The sequence below is a fragment of the Fukomys damarensis genome, unplaced genomic scaffold (assembly GCF_012274545.1).
Source record: "Fukomys damarensis isolate Sample0158 unplaced genomic scaffold, DMR_v1.0_HiC HiC_scaffold_32, whole genome shotgun sequence".
Lineage (NCBI taxonomy): Eukaryota > Metazoa > Chordata > Mammalia > Rodentia > Bathyergidae > Fukomys > Fukomys damarensis.
The window spans coordinates 45,306,378-45,326,779 of NW_022900944.1; the positions used below are offsets into that span (position 1 = coordinate 45,306,378).

Genomic DNA, 20,402 nt, shown 5'->3' on the forward strand with positions numbered 1-20,402 from the left:
AGGAGGCATCGTTTCTAACAGGGCTCAGGAGATGGTGGAGCAAACGAAGACTACGTGTTAGAACGTGGGGAAGTTGAAGCCCGGTGCGTTGGAAGCCAGTGATATTTTCAGGGCGTATTTGACTAGCAAGGTTGAGTCCTTTGAATGAACGTAGCCACATGGACTAGCGCACACAGTCCTAACCCCATCCTCACCAGTGGAATAATGGTAACTTCTTGCTTGTTTGGAAGGGAATTGCAAAACCAAGGAAACGCTTCCCACAGGAGGTGAGATGCTTCCTGGGCTAGCCTGTTACTGCCAGGGGTCACCAGCCTGTGGGCAGGACTCCCTGAATGGCCAGATCTTATCTAGTGACATGTAGTCCAACATCCTTGTCTTAAAATAAAAATTGACCACCAAGAGCCTTATAACTTAATTTTAAAATAATGTATCGCTTAGTAAATGCTTTAGTGATTACATTTCATGAGATAGAGTCTGTCCGATCAGATCAGCGATTCCTTCTAGGGTCCCTGCTCAATATCTGAGAGTTTTTGGTGAGCGAATGGAGTGGAAAGTTAAGGAGTGCTTGTGTAGCCCCACGCGTGTTTCACAGCAGTCTCGGCTCACACCCTCGGGCACTGGGCTGGGTAATAGCAGTGCCCAGTGGAAGGCCGCCCGGATCTCCAAGGACTGACCACTCCCACACAGCGTGGACTCCCTGATCCCTGCAGCTGCCGGCCTGGACACTTCCCAGGGGTGTGTTCTGTGTGCACAGGAGTCTCATGCTTCAGGAGATACCATCAGCCTTCAACACGCAAGAGTTGGTGGGTGACCATCCCTTCCTCCCCTCTGAATGGGATGACTGAGGCGCGCCCCGCCCTGGCTCCCAGGGAACCGCGGTGCGCTCGGTACCAGTCCAAAGGCTTTGCTGCTCGTGTCTTGGCTTCCTCCCCTTCTCCTCTCACCTCTCCCCTGTCGTGCTCCTTGGGACCATCTCCAGACTGGGCAGTTGGCGTCCACGTCCTTGTCTGGGATCTGCTTCTGGGAGAACAAAACGAAGGGGAAAAGCTAGCCGGATCTGGTCTTCTGACCTGATCTCATTTTAGGATGTCACAAGGCAGAAGGCACCAGGGACAGAAGGGGCTGACCTGTGTGTATTTGTACCTTGTCAAGATGCTGACGGGTGTGTGAAGTTGAGGGCTTAAGCAAAAGTGTGCGCAGGCCATCACGGCTCTGTGTGCAGGTGGGTGTGCACTTAGCTGTGCACAGGAGGAATCTGTGTGGCATGCACACTTCACAAAACAAGGCTCTGTGGATACGAGCAGCTTGGGCTCTGGGACTGTAGTCTGCCGACCCATGGTTTAGAGGATAGGAAGAAGTTCTGTGAAAGAGAGAGAGAGGAAAATGCACAAAGATCAGGAACTCAGAGGGAATAAAACCAGCCTAATTTATCAAAAACTCTTTTTTTCCTGGGGTGGTAATAAATAATGCTGTACCAGAAGCTAACTTTTATTAATGACTTACCATAAGCCAAGCATTGGGCTAAATGTTTTGCACGGATTGGCCTTTATTTCTGGCTCTCCCTCTGGGTTTGCGAGGGCCTGGTGTTCTTGATAAAAAGAGCAGAAGAAGCTAAGGTAGACAGGGAAAGGTGGCGGAGGTCACAGTACTGCTGGCACCTGGCCAAAGACACAGAGCCCGGGACGGCAGCGCGTGGCCTCTGTCCTTCATGCCACTGTTACAGACTTTTCCCAAAATGCATTGATTTTGTTTTCCAAGTGGGGTCGGATTTCTTGACTCAGCCCAGGAACCCTCCAGATGGATGGCAAGGCGTCTTTTGGGTTTCTCCTGGGGCTATTTTGTAAGGAATAAAAGAAAAAGAGTGAGGTATTTAAATTATTCAGGGATATTGGTTTAGAACAGATAGAGTGAAGAACATTTTTTATTCATATTGGAAGTGAGTCTGTTGTGTGTAATTTTTCGCTCACTGAGATGGAGAGAGAACACAGCACCGATCTTACAATGTGAAATATGAATTTAGATGACATTTTGAGAAAACTGATAAACACCTCATTCCACAATTGGACTTAACTTGCCCGCGAAAATTCTTTTGCAGCCCATAAATGATATGGTACAATGTGAAATTATACAGATAAGTGGACCAAGTCTAATGGAATATTAAAAATACACAACACACCAGTGAAATAATAATTTTCTTTCACGAAAGTTTCCATTTCTCAAAAATGCTATCAGGAAATTAGAGCTCTCTGGACGGCTGACAGTAACCCTCAGAAGAAGGAATGGTTGGACTTGTGAAGTTCTTCCTGCGTTTGTGGATGTGGGTGTCTTCACGGCCTTAGAAAAGCCAGGCACAGAGGGAATCAATAATATAGCTTACCTTTTCCCAGGGTTTGAAATTTCATACAAAATTCCCGCTCAAAAAGTGGGGAAACAGAGAGATCACCAAATTGTTACTGTACCAAGCCAGGACATAGAGGAACAGAACTGCCAACATCGCTATTAGCTTGGTCATCATTACTGCCTCCTTCTCATAAAAGGAAGGACTGTTCGCACACTCAGACACACACACACACACACACACACAGGCATAATCTCAGGGTAATCAAAACTGAGTGACTGTAACCACATGAACCAGGTCGTTACCCTCAGCTTGCAGTAAAAGTTCTGATACAGATAAACATCGCGTAAGTCAGTAGAAGATGGTAAAAAAAAAAAAGAAAAAAGAAAAAGAAAAGAAAATCACAATTGCGGCAGGAGACCTAATGAAAAATAAAGATACAAAAGTGAAAACAGAAGAGGTGAACATATTAAAATGTTTAATAAGAAAAAAGCCCAACAATAGCCAAGGAGTGAGGCCCTGAGATCCGTAGCTTCCCAGAGCTAAGGACTGGGCAAACCTGTTCAACCTCTTGGACTCAGAGAGACTCATAAAAGAAGCTGCCCCATGGGCCTAGTGCCTGATGAGTGGTCTCAGCACTTGGTACCATAAGTAAATGTCAGCTGAAAGCACTGGACCTCCTTTAAAAAAAAACCCAGGAAGTTCTTCTGGGCAGGAATATGTTCCACATGGACCTTCCAGGGGACATTGATCCCAGCAGTGGTTCTCCAGGGTGGCCAGAAGCAATTGCATTACCTGAGGACCTGATAGAAAGCTAATTCTCAGGCCTGCCCAGACCTCCTACCTCAGAACCTTGTGGTAGGGACCTTTGTCTGTGTTTCAATGAAGCCCCAAGAGAAGTCTGCACTAAAATCTGAGAACCTCTGATCAGTCCCAGAAGATTTTGCATCCCTGATCCTAAGCCACCAACTATATCCATAAAATATTTCACAAATTAAGCAAAAATAGAGGATGAAAGAAAAGCATGGACTGAACCATATAGTAAGCCCAGGGATTATGCTAGTAAATAATTCAAGAATTATCTATGAGCTTGTAATCCCTGCCAGGATTGTGAGGAAGTGGATTTGGAAACACAATAGGTTGAGTTGGATTAATTTGTTTTCCATGCTGCAAAACCTGGAGCAAAATGGTCAGGTCTGAATGTGACCCTGGTCACACGGTCTCTGACTTGGACCCTGTCTACGCAGTGCCATACCGGAAGAATGGCAGCCTAGGACCGGAAATTCTCCTCGCTTAGAAAGGCCAGGACTCCTGTAACAGATCCCTGTATCAGTGGCACTGTGTTCCTGGAAAACTTCTCCAAAAGGTGCAAACCCCTCTGTAAAGGGCACCTTCTGCCAAGTCCCACACATCCTTTTCCACCAGTCCCTCTCCACACTCCAGGTAGGGGCTAAAGACACAGACAAAAATTACAGGGAAGTGAAAAGCAAAAGAGCTAAGGGAATGTTTTTGGCCAAAACTTGTCTCGTTTTTCTAAATAGGGATTGTCTCAAAGGTTAAAGAAAAATGAAAGAATTGACAGTGGAGTGAAAATATCTCACATGCTCTGTAGGAACACGACTTGGGCAAGAGTCAGTTACTAACGTGGCCGGGGTTCATTGTGTTTTAACAACATGACAGGTGCTGCCCTTGTGTTAACATCCACTCACATGCACCTCATCCTCATAGCCACCCTCTGCAGTGCACATCATTTCTGCATTTTGTACAGGTTCAATGGTGTCCTCAGCCCCAAATTCATGTCTCTCTGGAGCCTCAGAATGTGACCTGATTTAGAAATGGGCTCTTTGCAGACGAAGTCAGTTAAGATGAAATCATGCTGGGTTAGGCAGACTCTACATGCAATGACTATATTCTCATAAGAAAGAGAGAGGTGTGAAGACACAAGGGGGCATGCCAGGTGAAGACAGAGGGAGAGATTGGAGTGATGAAGGCCAAGAATCATGAGCAGCTACCAAAAATCGGGAACAGCCAGGGTGGGTGGGTGCTCCCTCGAGTGTCCAGAGGAACCGACCCTGCCCACACCTTGACTCTGGACTTCGGGCCTCCAGCACTCTGGGAGAATCCATTTCTGTTGTCTTAAGAGGACCAGTGCATGGTGCTTTACCCATGGCAGCCCTGGGAAGTTGATGCATCCCGAGGTGGAGGTTCAGAAATGCTGTTGAAAGGAGTCATCTCCTTCCAAGGCTCTCACAGCAGGGGCGGTGCATCCAGAGCCTGCCCAGCACCCCTATTCCATCTCCAGTATCCTCGGGTCAACGGGGTGAGGGGGCTGTGGCCAGTCACTTCCCATTGCTGGGTTCTAGTTCCCTCCTGCAGAAGTCCGGACTTCACACACACACACACACACACACACACACACACACTGAAATTTGGCCTTTCCTGTTTAAACATGGCTCTCTCTCCGCACTGACTTGGGAGTTACTGTCATTTTATGGACTCTGGAAGAGTTAATGAGCAAAAATAAACAGGCTGGATGGCTTCTCATTTCAATGTCTGCACATGGGCACGTTCATGGATGACAAGTTGGAGGGAGTCTGTACTGGGGGAGAAACTTTATACCGCATCGTAATTTCCCTTGATACAAGCTAGGGAGATGCCAGTTAGATTCCCTGGGGTGAATGACTAGGAAATTGCCCCAACTGTCAAGGTTTTCGAGTTTAAAACAATGTGAAATATCTCAAGTGCTTAGAGTATTTAGGTGTCACAATGGAGATGAGATGCTACCAAAATAGGAGAACCGGGGTTTTTATTAAGCAGGAAAAAAAAACACATTCTTTTTCCAAAAGGTGCAATATTTAATTAACTCCATGAAGAAATTAAAAACCCAGCAAAGTACTCATTTTGTTTAGAAATAAAATAAAATCATAAACTTCTTATATGTATTCGCGTTCTCGTTAGCCCTAAGAGATGGCGTGTATACATGTACATGTACAACGAAAAAGGTAAGCCAGAAGAAGAAATCACAAGCCAATGCTTGGGTGTAATATTATCTCGTTATCCATGTTCTTTATATCGGTTGAGTTGTTTTCATTTCTACTACAACCCAGAAAATTAATACCAAAATTGTTCCTTTTGGTTTATTAAAAGCTTTGCTTTTCCAAGTCCCTGTCCAAGAGCATGTGATGAGTTATTACCTTTGCCATAAAAGCGCGTGCCATCGAGGGGAACCCTCGGGGAGCTTCTGACATTTGTTGACTCAGAGGTGTGGGTAGAAAGTGTCTTCCAAGTAGACTTCACTGTATGAAATTTCTCTTGGTAAGAGCCAGAGCAGAAGCCAGAATGATCCAGCGCTGAGTCTCTTCCCCTCAGAGAGGGAGCATCCTGCGATTGTGAGGTCTTGGGCTAAGCTTCCATGCCATCAGTCTTTGCAGATACTTCATTTGGTTCTAGCTCACAAACATGGAACCAACATGTAGAAAGCCAGTGTGTATGTATGGCAGAATCAAGAAGCCAAGGATCTGACTTCTTTTGTGTCTTTGAGTTGGAGCTGTACTCCTCAGAGACCAGTTTATAGGGAACTGTTCCTCTCAGTGTGAGCTGTGCACAGCCTCACAGGAGAAGCCTCTCCTACCCCAGGTTTGGGACTTTGTTGTGAGAGCTCCCTGACTCGTACCAAGGAAGGTCACTCTCCGAAGTGTCCTTCCTCATATTTACAAAAGCATTAATCAGGAGACCCTTTTTAAGCACCTGTTCGTCACCAGGCACTATATTTGAAAATGAGAGTAGAGTGACCAAGACAACTGCACCTCTGTCATCAGGAAGTTTGTGCTTAGCAGAGAACACGATAACAGAGCGTCTCAGATGCTCTGTCCGTCACCTATGGTGGTTTTGGACGGACACTGGAGTGACTGTAAAACAGGTGGCTCTGAGCTGGGGAAACCCCAGACAGCTTCTGGAGGAAGTGTCTTATCCTTCAGGACCCAAAGATTGTTAGGCAAGGAGGCTGCAGGGGTGGTAATGGGAGCAAAAGTATTGCAGAGGAGGTACCAATGCCTGTGAGAAGTTAGTGGCATATTTAGGAAACTAAAAGACATCTAGAGGTGTCTTCTGTCATGGTGTCCTGGATAACAGTCCAGTAATGCTAAAGGGGGAAATGACATAAGTTCCCGGAATCTCTTGGTAATCCCAGAAGGATTCTTCGGGGTTGTTGGTTGTGGCCAGATCTTCTACTGGACACAGCCAGTTCCAGCACAAAAGGGCAATCAGAAGGATGACTCTGAGAGGGTTCTAGAGCAGGGTAAACTGGGAGTCCTTACAGGAGAGTTCAGGAATGTAAGCTGGCCCAAAGAGGGTCAATAGCAGATTGCCACGTAGTGTTTCTACCCAGGATGCTGAAAAGGTCTGGAAACAGTGTGATGGTTACAATGTTCTCAGTGTCACTGAATTGTACACATAAAAAAGGTTCAAATGGCAGAACCCTGCTATAATTTGGCAAACAGCAGGTTGCCAATCTAAAAGCAAAGGTGATTTATTAGTCAGGGCTAGGTGAGATTACGCTGCAGCAGCAAGTCAACCCTCAAATGGAGCGGATGTAACACAAAAGTTTCTTTCTAGTTGAAGCCCAAGTAAGTCTGGGGAGCACTGCCAATGTAGCCATTAAGGAACCCAGGCTGGCAGAGGCCTCTCTACCAACAGCATGTGTGACACGTGGGTCTCCATACCATGCACAAAAAATGGTCTGGGCCCCTGCTGCTTCGGTGATGGGCACCAGCTGTTCGACACTTCAGCCTGAAGCAGGGCTTCCCATTGGCTGGAGCCAGTCCCATGGCAAATGAGCAAGGTGAGGGTACCCACAGACAGTCACCAAGAAGTGACCATCCCTGGGAGACAGTGAAAACTGTGTGGGAAACATGAAGATGGATCCAAAGGGCAGAAAGTCTGAAGGAGACAGGGAATTGCCAAGAGTCTATAATGACGTGATGCAGGACCAAGTAAGACGTGGATGAGGGAAATTGCCCATAGGCTTTGTTTCGGCAGCCATCACCATAGCGTGCAGAGTGTGTTCACCAAATGCTAAGCACTGGGCTTCACATGGTTCCTCTCGTTTCATTTTCATGACAACCCTCTGGACAGGCACAGTTATTATCCCATTTTACAGATGAGAAAACTGAACCCAGAGGATGAAAAAATGAACCCCAGACCCTGCAGTGCCGGGACATGTTGATCCCAGGCAGCCAGTCATTTGTCAGAGACACTAAACTTCACCATTGTTCTTTGGTGATAGCTTCTAGTCAGCTTAGAATCTGGAGGGCTGGAGAATGGAGTTTGGAGGAAATGTGTTGGAAACCTGGGGTTGTTTAGCTAGGTGAGGGAGCAGTCTCTGGCAGGGGTGGGAAGGGAGATGCCAGGTGACTTGTTTCTACCAAATGAGATCACTTCCAGAAACATGGTCAGAAATGAAGACTCTCGGGGATGATATCAGAGCCCAGTTGTAACCAAGGGGCTTCATGAGGCAACTTGCAATGTGTGAACGCAGGACAGCCTCCAGCTCAGAGCCTACTGAAGAGGGGCGAGCGGCTTCAGTCACAGTCCGGATACACATAGAGAGAGCCAGCGCTTCTGCAAGAACGAACTCCATGTCATGCCTCATGTGGTGGAATTTCTGTGAGCTAACAGAGAGAAAATCAGCCACTTTAACTATAAAACCATGAATAAGAGATTAATCCACTTAAAAGTTTTGAGACGCTTTGCTCAGGAGCCAGAGAAGTTGCCCAGAAAAATGAATTAAAGCCATTTCTAAAATATCTGAAAGGGAACGTTTTTGTTGAACCTGAAATTTTCTAGACAAGAGATAATGGAAGCTCATCTAGGGCTGCGGGCTGGGAGGGAATGAGGGCCCCCGTACAAGCAGCATTGCAGAGATGCAGCCCTTCACCTTTGGCAAAGAGAACAAGAGGAATTAAAAAACGCGTGAGGACAGTTTTTTACAGCCAGGGTCAGAGGAAGGGATGGAGACTTCAGAAAGGAAATGTGAAGTCCCCTGTTGGCTACGTTGAGATTGAAGAAAATGTATGAAAAGAATTCAGGTGAGAGCAGACAGCAAGCCGTAGGAAAGTAAAGATCTGAAGTTTGGGGAGAGGTTCAGGACCTTGGGGCTTAAGCCTGAGAAGCTCAAAATGTATCAGTGCCTGTATAAATAGAATTAAAATACTGACATCAGGTGCTGACCAAGAGACGGGACAATGGGGGCTCATGCATTTTGCTGGCAGGAGTGTTTTTTAAATCACTTTGGTATTAAGTGTTTGGTATTATCTATTAAAGCCCAGTTGTTCATCTGTCCTGTGACCCAGCAGTTCAGTCCATTGATGTGTGCACAGGAGAGCTGAATGTTTATATCCAACAAAGACACACACAGAGGTTTTCAGCAATGTTTTCATAATAGATCCACACTGGAAACAGCATGCATGCCTATCCCTGGCAGAGTAGATCAAAACGTTGAGTCTGCAGTGATGAAAAGGAATGAACTGTCACATGCAGCATGGGTGCCACCCCTGGGCTCAATGTCAAGCAGAGGAAGCCGGGTATACAGAGTATATTCGGTGTGACTTCACTTTCATGAAGTTCAAAACTGATTTGCAGTGGTAGAGGTCAGAAGAGTGACTACCTCAGAGGAATAGCAATTAGGAGAGGACCTAAGAGAGCCTCCTGGGAATATGATGCTCTGTATCTTAATCCTGATACACGGCCAGCCCTTTATACCCTGGCTTCCACATCCCCAGATTCAACCAGCCACAGGCACCTGGAGAAAAATTGTGCCTGTACTATTGCCTTAGTTATTTTTCTCTCATCGCTGGGACAAAATACCCAACACTCTGAGTTAAAGGTGAAAGGGCTTATTTAGCTCACAGTTTGTAGAGGTTTCAGTCCATAATGAGCTGGCTCCAAGGCAGAGTGGCATCAGAGGAGAAACAGTTGATGGTGCCCACATGGTAGCAAAAGCGACAAGGGAGAAGAAAGACAAGCTTCCTTCTGTCCCTTATATTGTACCGAGGCTACTGGGATTAGAGGGATGCCAAGCCAGTCAGTGTACTGGTTTAGTAGTCACATACTCTTAATCCCAGCATCACACACTCTAGATTCAGCCACCTCTGAAAAAGCCCCACCTAAGACTGCACGAGGCTTTGAGAGACAACTAGACACAGACCATAATAACAACAGAGGTACAGACTTTTATTCTTGTACACTGTTCTCTAAACAATACCGTATAACCACTATTTACATAGCGTTTGCATTACCTTAGACATTGTGAGTAAGCTAGAGACTATTTAAAGTATAGAGGAGGACATGCATAGATTACATGCAAATACTACGCCATTTGTAAGGGAGGTGATCACCTGCAGGTTCTGTTATTCTTGAGAGGTCGGGGAGCCACTCCCCATAGATACTGGAGGATAACTCTGTACTTCAGTAGGCTGGAGAGTTTGCCCCTGGGAAAGTACTTGCACTGTGCTTAGTCTTGGGGACCTAATACATAATATGCTTAAGCAAAAAATAATGTGAGTCTCGTTATTACTCCAAGTGATATCTACGGGTGGTGTTGCAGCCTGGTTCTCATTCACATACGATTTAGCAGAAACATATGATCTCTCCACTTGATTATCATTATGGTTATGGTTTCTCAGTCTGTACCACACTTGTACGAATGCAGCCCATCAATGTTAGAGCCAGATGGAGGCCTGGCCAGCTTTTCAGAGGGTGCTGAGGTCCTATAGGGACCAACTCGGGACCTGCCCAGCTTAAAGGCATCATCCAAGTCAGAAAAATCTCTCAAAAGCAGAGCCCTGGGCTGTGCCACCAAATGGAGGTTTCCCAGGGAAAACTTCTTAGGTTTCAAAGACCATCTTCCAAACTTTAGTTTTCAAAATGTGCTCCCATAATTTTGCCACATCTAATATCCTCCTCTAACGCTTACTTCAAGTGCTCTTTAAAACATCATCCTTTGTTTTACTTTAGTGAAGCTGTGTGAGTAAGAAATGCCATGTCACCACCAGGCCGCTGTGGATGGAAACTGGCATTTTGCTGTCCAGTATTAAATTTAGATCACTGTATGCACTGACTTGTGTATTGGCTCTCGGTGATTATTTCACAACTTCTTAGGTTCCTTCCAGCCTTAAAGCTTTAAGACTTTATATTACAATCAGTCATCCTGTATGACCCTGAGGTCTTTCAAGAGACCTTTGCTCTTTGAAGTTTAGAAAGAAGCAGCAAAAAGAGAATGGAAAAACTAACAATCTTTAAAAATCCCTGAATTCTTGGGATTTTTGTGCCAGTGTTAGGAGTGACAGCCAGGCAGTCCTCGGCAAGGTCCTTAGCACTGTATCCACACCAACTTAATGCTAACTCCAACAATAACAAGCAGGGTAGACACAGCTTGTCCTGTGGTCTACTGTGAGCATGGGATGACAAGATTGTCTCAGTCCCTCGTGAGGTGTAAAGGTGTGTGAAAGTCTTATAAATATTGATGTGATCACTGGCTGCTGCTGCTGGATATTAGAGAAATCAATCTAAATTGTATATGCAGCAACAGCCACCCACTGAAAAGAACATGAATAATCTGAGACTTGTTTGTTTTTCCATGAAACATGGGCCAGATGAGGGACAGCGCTGGCTCCAGAGTTCCACAGATCCAGTTAGTGCTGGTTCTGCCACTGGCCTTGAGCTGAGTACCCTTGAGAGAGAAGCTCACCCTCTTAGGACTTCAGTATCCTCACCCATACAGTGGGGTCGCTAGTCATGCTCAGTGAGGCTGCTGAAGTTTAAATGAAAGGGCATATTGTGCACTTGGAAAGTGTGGTTATTTTTCAAGTGATCTTCTGAGAACAGGGCACCCCATGTGACTGATGCAGGAAGAGCCCATCAGCCACCAAATTCCTGCACCCGGCTGCTGGGCTCCTCATTTCCGATTACAGTCCGCACACCTGGTCTTCCCTCGCTGCAGTGGACCGGGCTCGGGAGGGGTCCACTCCAGCCTGGGCTTTGATGCCCTAACAAAACCCCCGCAGGCAGGCTTCCTAGTGTTGCCTTGGAGCCATCGTAGTGGATCACGTCAAAGTGCACCCTGCCATTTTTTAAAGGCGTGTATTATTTATTTGTTTGAGTATATACATCCATCTTATGTCAATTCGCGTTATGGACTGTCACAAGTTAAGATGAGTATATGCAATAAAGCATATTGGGCAAGAAAGTTCCACAGCACAATATGCATCTGTGGAGTTTCTAATCTTCATAATTCAGAGGGTGCCAACGAGACCGGGTCTCTGTTATAGGCTTGAAGCGGGTGATATTTCACTTTAAAAAATGTAACCATTTTTGAATTACAGGAGCGCAAAAATGGTCTGTGGCCAATAAATGTCTAGCTGTATATTGTTCCATAAGTGAAATACAAAAGCGCAGGAAGGCAGCTGAGTGCACTGGGTCGTAAACACCTGTGGCATCATCGCTTCTCACCAGCTGCTCGGCAACACTAAGTTCACAGCCCCTGGCCTCTCGCTATGTCCAGGGGCTGACAGATGGTGCCCAGCCGGCCTGGATTCCAGCCTGGGGACCTGCTTTCCTCCAGAGCTCACCACGGAGGCTGTTTGGCCCCATGTGCAGGTCCCAAGACCTCAACCCCAAGGCCTTCGAAAGGGTTTTCCCCAGCACTTCCAAACACAGCCCCAGAACTCCCACCCCCGGCTGTTCTGAGGGAGAGCCCGGCTAGCTGCAAAGTCCCATTGAGACTCGGGCTGCTAGCAGAGCTGCTTCTTCTGCCTGGAACTTCCTGCCTTCCTGTCTTCGCTAAGTGGTATCTGTCCTGGCTGTAATGTCACTCCCCTCCGACCCCCGCACTGCCTGTCGCATCTGCAGGGTGCCCATCATAGTTCCTTCTTCCTGGGGCACCCATCCCAGCCATGTCTAAATTAGTAAGAAGGACCTGATGTGTCTCCCCGTCAGTGTGCCGTGAGCACAGGACTCGTGACTGCCGTGCGCACCCTGCAGCTCCAGCGCCCAGCTCTGTGCCAGCGTGTTCATCAAAGGTGCCCAGTTAGCAGCCTCCAGCTAAGGAGGCAAGGATGGAGGAGCAAGGCTGGCTGTCTTGGCTGAGCTGTCGCACTTTGAACTAGAGGGCTGAATCCTCTCTGTATGCACAAGCTCAGTCCCTGTCCCATATGCCCTGCCCTTTCCACTTTCCTGAGACAGAGGCTCACATCTTACCCAGAATCTACCGGGTGGCCTTCACCCTGCCAAACCATGCTCCCTGCCTCAGTACTGCCTGCCATATATCTGTACTCAGGAAGTCCTTCTCAGCCCCCTGGTCGTGCCTTTATCTGCCCCCGACCCCCGTTATTCAGAGGTGGACTCTCCATGTCAACTGCCCTGCACTTTGGCAGCTGTCCCGGGCTCTCTGCCCCTCAGATTCTCTCTCAGTGGTGTGTCCTTGGGCTCATCCCAGACCCTGCCTGCTTCCGCACCCTGCTGAGTTGCTGCAAGTCCCCACTAGACATTGAAAGAAGGAAACCCCATTCCAAACTCTTACTGTACCATGACGTAAGCCCCTAGAAGTCTCATTTTTCCAGAGGATATGGCAGCTGGAACCTGTGTGAGGGCTCTAGCATGGAGCATTGCTTTCTCTGCCCAAACGCAAGGGGAGAACCTGCTGGGCCACCCAAGGCACCAGGGTAACTGACACCTTCAACCCAAGATCCTCGGCTCATAGCTCCCTCTCACTCACTCTGCAGTCCACCCACAGGAGGAGCATATTGTTTCAGTGGTGTAAAGTAACGAACCAGACACCCAGAGAGTTGACATGTCGCTATATCTGTCACCACCTTACCATCCAATAGATTTGTTTTCACTGAGAAGCTTGTGGATTTGCATTACGCACAGTTAAGAGAATGAATAATGCATTATTAGAAGAATAAATCAGCATATGATATGCACAGGTAATAAATTCATGCCAAGGCCAGTGAAGAGTAGATATTTACTTTGTATTTATACAAAAATAGATTTAAGATGTGACTGCATTGTTATGCATCCTCTATAGTTAAAGAAGCAGAAAGTTCACGCACGACTTCCAGCCAGTGTAGTGAGGGGACTGAAGAGTTATGTGCGATGTCTTAATGTCCCTCCCTAGCTAAGAGGTCTTGGCAAAGCCTGCAGCCCTCAGAATGCCCAGTTGCTTCCTCAAAAGAGGGCTATCGCCTAATGCCCAGAAGCCACGAGGGTCAGACCAGACCAGGAATCACAGAGGGTAAGCTGAGTGGCGGAAGCCCTACCCAGCCGTGAGATGGGCATGCTGCACTCCAGGGACGTCCTCCAGCAGATCCCTGCTGTCACCGCAGGCTGGACACATGGTGTTTGAGGGCCCCGGTTTTCTCCCAAGTGTATAGAAGTTGCTGGCCTGATGCAGACCCAGAGGAATTGGTGGAAAGTTTCTCGGTACAAGAACCTCTCTCAACTTCCTCAGCTCAATGCCAAGGGCAGATGTCAGTTGGTGACTTGGGTCACACTGTCACATTTTTGACCAGTTATGGTGGCTTGGATCATTCTGGAATCTCATTTCAGACAGCTGCCATCAGTTTTCTGGTCACTGCCATTTGTGCAGCACTTTCTGTATCTTGTACCCAGCACTTCATGCACATTAACTTATTTAAGCTTCTGAATGGAACCACAGAATACGCTTTGGTGCCACACTTATGATAAGGATATAAAAACTAGGTCAAAGAGAAACTCTGTAATTTTCTGGAGGACACAGAGGTGAAAAGCAGTGAAGCTGGAATGTGTAACAGGCTTCTTGGTGCCTGAGTCTTTATGTGTACGTGCTGGGTCATACTGATAGGGCCATGATGTTAGCGGGAGAGGGAGTTAGTTCCAAACAGTACCCACTGTCACTGAGCCCTTGTTGATTTAAGAACAGCTCTTCCCCTAAACCTTGCCACTGCAGGCATGGTTCTAATTCTGCATCCACAGCCTCCGAAAGATATGGTGGCCCAATCCCATGGACCCAGGAATATGCAACTTACCAGGGACTTTGCAGATGAGCTAAGAGGCACTTGGCAGGGGTACCGGAGGGTACCAGGTAGACTATGTGGTCATATGAGTCTTTAATATCAAAGAAGCTTCCCTGGGTGGGTCAGAGAGAGGATGTGATGATGGAAGAAGTGAGCAAATCTGAGATCACAGCCTGGAAAGGACTCTGCCACCCTTGCAGGCTTTGTAGATGGAGGATGTGGCCACCAGCCGAAGAATGTGGGCGTCTTTCAGAACTGGGAAGGCAAGAAAATAGATTTTTTCCCTGAGAGCCTCCAGAAAAGAACTCGGTCCTCACAACACTTGGATTTTTTTACTCAGTCCTGAATTTATCTTCTGACCTCCTGTACTATAAAATAACCCAACTATGTCATTTAAACCACTGTGCCTGGTGTGCTTTGTTAGGGTAGCAATACGAAACCAATGCAAGATTCAAGGCAGAACCAGAAGCCCCCATCCTTAAAGCCAGCCAGTCTAGCTGCTCCCTCCCATGGGGAAGGAGGATTGTTAGGGGCAGCATTGTGTTAGGGGTTTTGCTGTTGTTTCATGTAGCTTTGTTTTCCGGAATGGTTTTGTTTTCCCACTGCAGGGATGCCTGCTCTCATGCTGGGGCAAAAATAGTTTTGCAGCCCAGAGGATAAATGTGCTGCTGATACATCAGAAGCAAAGGAATCAGAGTATCTCTCCCACTGCTCCTGTTGGCTGTGACGTAGAGGTGATGGTGATGGTGTAGCTCAGGGGACAGGCAGCCTGGGTCACATCCCAGCCCTGCAGTCCACTTTCTGCATAGCTCTGTCTCAGGGTCTTACCCTCTTCCTCTGCAACCGGGAATAATAGCATCTTGGACCTCCCGGGACAGTGTGAGGATTTGTGAGTAACATACGTGAAGTACTCAGAACTTAGCGCATAAGATGTGCTCAGTGTTATTCTCCACTCGTGCACATGACTCCCACTTACTGCTCTCCTGATACTTCAACCCCAAACCAGAAGCCAGCAGTAGCCAGCACTTGTCTGACATCCTACGATCATAGGTTTTGGCTCATTTCATCATCGCAGCTTCCCTGGGAGGTGGTACTGTTTGATGCCTACCTTGTGGGTCAAGTCGAGAGAGGTCAGGCCATTTGACCAAGGGTGTGGAGTCATCAGATGACAGCGGGGCTGGAACTCAAAGTCAGGAGGTCAGACGAGAGCCAAGATGTTGTTTAAACTCCTCCACTTAGTGTCTCGCCTTCGTCCTTTATCCCAATTGTACAGTGGTGAAATTGTCGCGGCAGTAATGGCCTCACAGAAGGCAGGTAGGTGGGAAGAATAGGAATCCAGAGACGGAAAAAGTAGAAATGAAAAGTTGGAACATTGGTGCTGTTTTTAAACCTCCACCACCCATAGCCCTGGCCAGCCGGCCCTGGGCAGCTTGAGTCTGTGTCTTCATTTGTCACATGGAAATCAGGCCCAAAATCGGTCACCACGAGCACCTGGTGAGCAAATTCTGGAACAACACCTGCCCGGGGCTTGGTGGCCTGCGAACTCCAGCTCCCCCTCCCATCACGGTCACCATTCGGGAGGCAGTGGCATTCACCAAGTTAAATACCTTTGCGATCCCAGGATTCCGCATCAGACTGGAACAGGTCTGTATTTTTTCACTCCTTCCTTAATATTACCATTTAAGTACCAGAAACTACAAACAAATTAGAATCAGAGGAACTCTTACAAATCTTCCCCAGAGAGGGCTGGGAAGGCCAGCGGAGGGTTATCCTGAACCCCGCCCATGTCCCACCACATGCTCCACCCCCATGTAGCTCCAGCCACATATGCAAACCTCCCACAGACCCTTTCACGATCCACCCGTAACTGCGATAGCAAAACACGCTCCGTATTAGTAACAGCTTTATGCAGGCCTTCTCCCTTAACCCTAAATCCTGCCCCCACTGCTATTCCAAAAGGAATACTATAACTGGCTGTTTGCCATCATAAAGACGGAGGAATTTTGGTTAATTACATTTAGAAGGGGGAAAGTATATTGAAAGAGATTTTAAATTGCAGAATTAAAAAAACGTGCAAACGTGAGATTTTTTTCCATTAACATCCTCTCCTTCGGGAGACGTCTCCCTGTGCTGCAGCCGAGCCATCTGCAGGGGTACGTTCCCCTTCTGTAAGCTGTGGGGTGGGGTCTGCACTCGCGTGGCTCACTCTCAGGTGCTGAGAAAGCAGCAGCCCCCAGTTGACTCTTTCAGGGACCCTGATGTGAACCTTCCATCCTCATACCTTGTTTCAAAGGAAATGACTCCTGGAAATAAAAGATCGCCGGTCTCTGGATGTCCCGCCTGGGGCTGAGATATAATCCCAATGAATAGTGTTTAAAACGCAGCCTTGGAAAGGAGTTACTGTTTTCATTTCTGCATAATCCATTTCCGGTTCAACACTAGTGGCAGTCAAGACAGAGCCTGTTCCGTGCAAGTTTCTCCAAGTCTTTTTCTTTATTATTCACTGTGGTTACCAGATCCTGGCTGTGTGACTGTTTAACTATCAGGAGTACCCTTGAGAAAGGTCCCGGGGGTGGTCACGTTTAGTTTAATGGGGTAGTGACATTGAAACTGCTCAGCCACCCTGTCTAATATAGAGGCTGCATTCTAGAGGCCACATGAGAACCTCATCAGGAGATAAGGTGGAGATCGCCCAAGCCCCTCCCTGGGATCCCTCTGCCTATATTTTTGGTTTATGTTTGTTTGTTTGGTTGGTTTGTCGGCTGGTTGGTTTTGCTGTACCAGAAATTAAATCTAGGGCCCTCACACTCAGTGCACCCCCAAGCCCTTTTCTTTTTTGAGACAGGTTCTCAGTAAGTCACTAAGTTGCACAAGCTGGACTCAAACGTGCAGTCCTCCTTCCTCAGCCTCTCAGAGGTCTGGGATCCACTGCCTGTGAACACTGCAGATCCAGGCAGCTCGCTGCTTCAACCCCATGTCATGCATCCCCAGGGTTAGAGTGGTACCTGGTATTCGGGATGGGGAGTTCAGATCTGGAATCAGAAGTCCTTGGATTTGAATCCTAGCACTGCCGTATGCAAACTGGTGACACATACGAAAATTGTTCACAGTCATTGCCTTTTACCCTAGCAATCCTTCTTCTCCAAAGCTCCTCTTAAGAAATTAAAGCCTCAATACCTGGGTACAAGGATGTTGCCCAAGGCACTATTTCTCATAGGTGCAAAACATAAAGGAAAATATTAACTGTCCACCATACTACAGTGCACTACAAGCACTCTATGAATTATCATGTGGCTTATAAAAATAACTGATAAAAATCTGTTATCAGCCTGAGCAATGTGCATGCCATTGTTTTGCAAAGAAAATCATAAAAAGGCCCAGCGTGTGTTTTTATAGAGTTCTGTAAGGGTAGTAAAAGGCATAGACAATGTGCACCACTGTTTTCTTTTAACAGAAATAGAGATTAAGAACAAGGAAAATTACTCATCAAAGAATGTTACAAGTGAAAGCATTGTCTATGAAATGGCCAAGTACAAAGACAGAGATGAAAAGAAATGTCAACAAATTAGCATTGATTTGATCGTGTTATGATAGAACTCTAGCCAGTGCTTTTTGCTCAGATTTCTTATTTAGTATTGTGTATGTGATGAAGTAACATCATTAAAATCATACTTATAAAGAGGTTAGAAAAATACAGTCCTCATTAAGTAGGGAGGAGAGCAAAAGACTAATCGAGAAGGTTGTTTCCAGGCCAAGGATTTAGCTCAGTGGCACTGCACCTGCCTTGTAGGCACAAGGTCCTGAGTTTGATCCCAGTACCAAAAAAAGAAAGTTTCAAAGTGGGTGGGGAGTCTGGTGGCCTTGCTAGAGTGACAGTGCAGAGGCAGGGGCTTCTCTGAACCCCATCCCGCACCCTCCACCATTCCCCAGCTCTGCACACTTGCTCCTGCTGGGATGGCCAAGACATTCATATAGTTTAAATGAGCATTTTGGCGGTGTTCAGCTCCCTGCTGTTCATGTTCATTTTTAAGATGGGAAACACTGTTCCTGCAAGTCTGAGCAACAGGGTGGGAAATCTCAGCACACAGAGTGGCTGTAAAGTCAATCTCTCTGGGCCTCCGTGGCAAGAATTTCACTCAGTTGCCATCAAGCTGACCTTGGGCGGGGATTTACGTTCTTTTCATATTAGACACCATCTTCAGCATGTGGGCAGCATTTCCCGCTGTGTCTGAAGCCAGCGGCCTCTGAACCGGAGCATCAGAATAGTGAGCCCGCTGGAGCTTTGTTTCCTGGCGACACCGTGACTCTCCTGCAGGACCCCAGTTGGCCTGCGTCTTGTTGATGACCAGTCACTAGGGTGTGTTTTACCAATCTGCCTCTCCCTCTACCTAGCACTTTGCCTTTTGCATCAACCTCTCCCGCAGGTGACTTCATGGCAGGTGTTTTTACTCCCCCCGCTATCATCACTGACCCTGCGGGGATGCAGAGTTTGAGCCCTGCAAGAATTCACCTAACTCATTTTCTAGCTGGCCCCTGAGGTCCACAGAGGGGCAGCAACTTTCCCAAACCACTCAGTTGATCATAGCAAAGCTGCAGGAGCCAAAGGGTCTTAAGACTATTCAGCCAGAGTTTACCAGGCCATCCCAGTCGGCCACCTGCCACCTCCATATTACAGTGACATCTGCCGGCAAGCGAACCCCTGGCAGGGAGTAACCCCAGGAAGGTGACAGGCCAAGGCCTGCAGAGCAGAGCTGTGGATCCCTACAGAGCTGTGGATTGAATGCCAGTTCCTTCGTCTCTTAGCCATGTGGCCGTGGCTAGGTTCTGTCACCTCCGTCTCTATGCCTCCCATTCCTGTCCTAGAAAGCGAGGAGACTGAGAGTATTATTCTCAAGGAAGGGCTGAGTGCTGTGGGTTGGGTGAGGTCCTTGGCGTAGCCTGCATCTGGTAAATAGCCACATGTCACCACTGCTGCCACTGAGCAATACATCTGCCTCCATGGTGCCAGACACACAACTTCAGCCCAAGGTGCCCTCTGTGCCTGCCCACATGTAACAGGACCCCTGGCCTCCACCAGTCCTTAAGACCAGTCTGTCTGGCCTTCTAGTCTTAACTTCTCCTGAGGGATTGGCACAGCTTGAGGTGCGCAGTGTGAAAGGAAGATCACGACTCTGGAGGGGACCTGAGAAACACCTCCTAAAGCCGCCGGCATCCTCCTGCCCAGAACCCATGAGTTCTTCGCCTTACATGGCTGAGTTAAGGAGCTGGAGGTGGGGAGAGTGACCTGAAAGTGTCCGGGTTGGCTCTAAACATAACGATGCAAACCAGGTAGAGCTGCTTTGACTGCGAAAGAGGAAGGGGGTGATGCCATGCAGCTGTGAGCCAAGGAATGAGGACAGTCGGAGAAGCGGGGAAAGACAGGCAGCAGATTCTCCTGGCAGAGCTGCTGGAGCATAGCCCTGCCTGCTGCCATCGGAACTTCAGCCCTGAGAACTGAGCGTGAACTTCTGGCCCCAAACCATTAAAGAATTAATCTGTGTTGTTTAGAGCCAGCAAGCATGCATTAATTCACTAGCCATAGAAAACCCATCCGGTGTAGAAGTCACCACTGTGGTGGTGTCACCCCCACCCAGGGTTAGAAGAGGCTCCTTGCACCCTGGAACTCAGCTCTGAAGCATCCGTTACACTGGAGACCTTTGGCCTATCATCCAGCACCTGTAACCAGGGATGTGGTAGCCCCCAGTAAAATATCACTGGATCTGTGAGCATCTGTCTCCTCAGAGGGACACGTCAGGCTTCAGCGCTGTGTCCAGAGCCCCTGGTTCAGCACAGTGCGTGTGCCAGGTTCTCCGTCACAGCTGCTGAACAAATGGCCATTTGCCTCCCCAAATGGACGGCCCGTCCCCCAAGTCAGCACAAGCCAGTGCCAGCTCTGCAACACCCAGTGGGTACTTCATGGTCATCTGAGGACCTTCTGCCTGAATAACGAGGCTGGCCCTGAATGGCGCCAGCAC

The 20,402-nt window shown here is 47.7% G+C and overlaps 1 protein-coding gene and 1 long non-coding RNA gene across 4 annotated transcripts in view; one reads left to right on the plus strand and one right to left on the minus strand.

Moving 5' to 3' along the window:
• Nucleotides 1-20,402, plus strand: part of Cdh13 (cadherin 13) — a 962,550-nt gene that overhangs the window by 736,130 nt on the left and 206,018 nt on the right. The window lies entirely within an intron of this gene.
• Nucleotides 5,233-15,946, minus strand: LOC104858262. Of its 2 annotated transcripts, none has more exons than XR_002025170.1 (3): nt 15,497-15,946; nt 14,401-14,643; nt 5,233-7,957 (listed from the first exon to the last, which is right to left on the minus strand). It is a non-coding gene; the product is annotated as an uncharacterized LOC104858262 (long non-coding RNA). The 2 variants fall into 2 exon arrangements; XR_779085.2 differs by having other exon boundaries at nt 5,233-8,007; nt 15,497-15,945.